Raw genomic sequence first — 2641 nt, 5'->3', positions numbered from 1 at the left:
AGTGCAGAGAGTGGCTGTGTGAAACACAGCGTTTTTGCAGATGCGATGCTTGGAGAAAATACAGCTATGTTTTGCAGCTAGTGATGTTTTGAAAGCTAAAATTGTGAGTCAATATGTCTGTTTAAAAGCTGAATTTGTACGTCTGTTGTGTGTGACAAATTTGCTGAGCTGTGGAAACGCTTTATTCTGTTTAAACTGTGTTCCAGACGAGGCTCTGGTCCGGCTCGGTTCTGATAAGTTCGAACGAGTCGTGTTTGGAGAAAGAGACGTTTTTAAGAAAGGAGCGCCGTCTCAGTGAAGCTGAGAGCTTATTCGTTACATTTTTAACAGAAAATGGTACATTTTGACAGTTTAAAAGACGTAAAGTTGACCGGACTTGTTCATGCTAAATGCTACACGCTAGCTGGAAAAACGATCTGCGATTGGTTGAAAACGGCCGTGTGGAATGCCCTGATTGGCTGAGAGACGTGTCTGTCGTCACTCCCTCTGATGTCAGCGATGTAAAGCCCACCCCCGTGCTGTTATGATTGGTAGATTCAGTCACGTGACCCGGAAATGAGCTCGGTTGAACCAAAGCCTTTTCTGTGCTTAAAATCACTAAATGTGCCGTGCCACATGTCCCCAAAACTCATGTTCATGCAAAAAAGTTGTGCTTGTTGAAACAACGCCACGTTAAAGCTTTGAATCCGTTCAGAAATGTTGATTTAACCGAGTTTAGCCGATGCTAATTTTAAGCTAAGCGGCTAATGACAGGATGTCAACAGAACGTCCACAGGAAGTTGTCATAGGCTCCTGCTGGTATAAAGCTAACACCGCCACCTGCTGGAGAAGAGGAGTATAACAGTTTTCCTGAAGAGGGACTGACAGCTCCTAATAAAAATTTTTCTTTTTCTATTCACCAACCTGGGTTAATGAGTAACTGTTAGAATAGCGAATTTCTGGAAGTGAACGGTTTAAAAAAAAAAAGCGTTTTTGAACTGATGTTGCTGTGAGACTTTTTAGAAAAATTGTAGGTTTATTAAGTTCAGTGCTTTAGAGTAAAAAACACTGAGAAGCTTGGTAATCTAGTATCTGTTAAAAAATAAGCACATTAAAAGTAACATTGCAGAGAAGCATTTACTTAAATATTCATGAATTGGGGTAAACCTACGAAACAGGTGCCCATTCCTCTGAATAAGTTGACTTATAACAGTACTTTTGTGTAAACCCAGAGCTTAAAAAGTGTGTGAAACTCACTGTTCACTTGAATACAAATATTTACCTGTTAAACTAATCTGAAGTTGGCAACTGTGTATCAGATAAGTGCTGAACAGTGAATAACCATGACAGGTGTGATAGAAAAGGATTTTGATCCTTATGAGATGAAGGACTGTTTAGAGAAAGCGTTAGCACTGCTGACGGAATCCTTACATCCATATGATAAACAGGTGGACAGCATGAATCCAAAAGAGTTATTGGACGATCTGATGGAGGTTGCAGAGAGTGTGACCTCTACAGAAATTACAAAGTCAAGCTATGAAAAGCTGGCTAAAATGGCAATGTTGCTGAAAGAATCATTCTATACAGTGGTTGAGAAAGCTGATGACCTTGCGATAAGGTTGCACAGCGAAAAAGAGGTGGTTCAGGAAATTGAAGAACACTTCCTTCAATTTAAAAGTGAACACGAGATCCTCACAAAAAAACATTTTGAACAGATGTTTCAATCACAGCAAGATGCACGTGCAGAAATAGATTCACTGAATAGCAAAATACAGTTACTTAATGCATCACTATCTGAAGCCAGGGATGATAAAGAGCTGTGGTCCAGAGAATACTTTGCATTAAGATGGGATCACGACGAAAAAATGTCACAAGTTTCCCGCTGCAAAGCTGAGATAGATGTGCTTAAAGCACAACTTGACGAATGCAGAATGGAAAAAGAGGCATTACTCCAACATTGTGTGCGTTTACAAGGTGAATGTCAAACATCACAGGAACGCCTGAAAGCTTGTGAGGAGAAACTAGCCACAGCAACAAATAAGATTTCTGACGTGGGGCAAGCTTGTCTGGAACTCAAGGAAGACCAAGGTCAGAGTCCAAACAAACCGCCATCACCCCAGAAAGATGTTGTTGCACCTCCTGCTCTTAATCCCATTCTGCCACCTCCACATGTGTGTAGAGAAACACCTCCACCCTGACCTAAAGTGGTAGGAACAGACCTGAACAGGTCTCCTCCACCAAACATGCAACAGAGAGCATGGAAACTTCCTCTTTCAATAGATGTTCTGCTAAAACTCTCAAAATATGTACAACGCTTTGTACCGGGACCAATGGGTTCAACTGGAACAAAAGCGTACCTCAAAGACCTTGAATTCAGACTGAAAGGTTATCCTAATGCTACGGTTGAGGATAAGATCAGTCTGATAAGGCTCACTTCGGACAGAGAGGTGTTCACCTTCATCGAGCGTCTACCTGATGCAACGAGAAAGGATTACAACCTTCTGTGTGAAGCTTTGATCAGAGAGTACGACCCCTGCACGGGACCTGCTGGTTTCCCAGCCGCTGACAAGGTCACGCAGGGCAAGCATGAACATCCAAAAGTCTATTACAAAAGAATCTTCCAAGCTTATTTTGGTTACAGAAATGAAACCGGAATGGAGGA

The sequence above is a fragment of the Nematolebias whitei genome, chromosome 10, assembly GCF_014905685.2.
Source record: "Nematolebias whitei isolate Nwh7 chromosome 10, NemWhi1, whole genome shotgun sequence".
In the NCBI taxonomy this organism is placed as follows: Eukaryota; Metazoa; Chordata; class Actinopteri; order Cyprinodontiformes; family Rivulidae; genus Nematolebias; species Nematolebias whitei.
Note: the sequence above shows the minus strand (reverse complement) of the source record.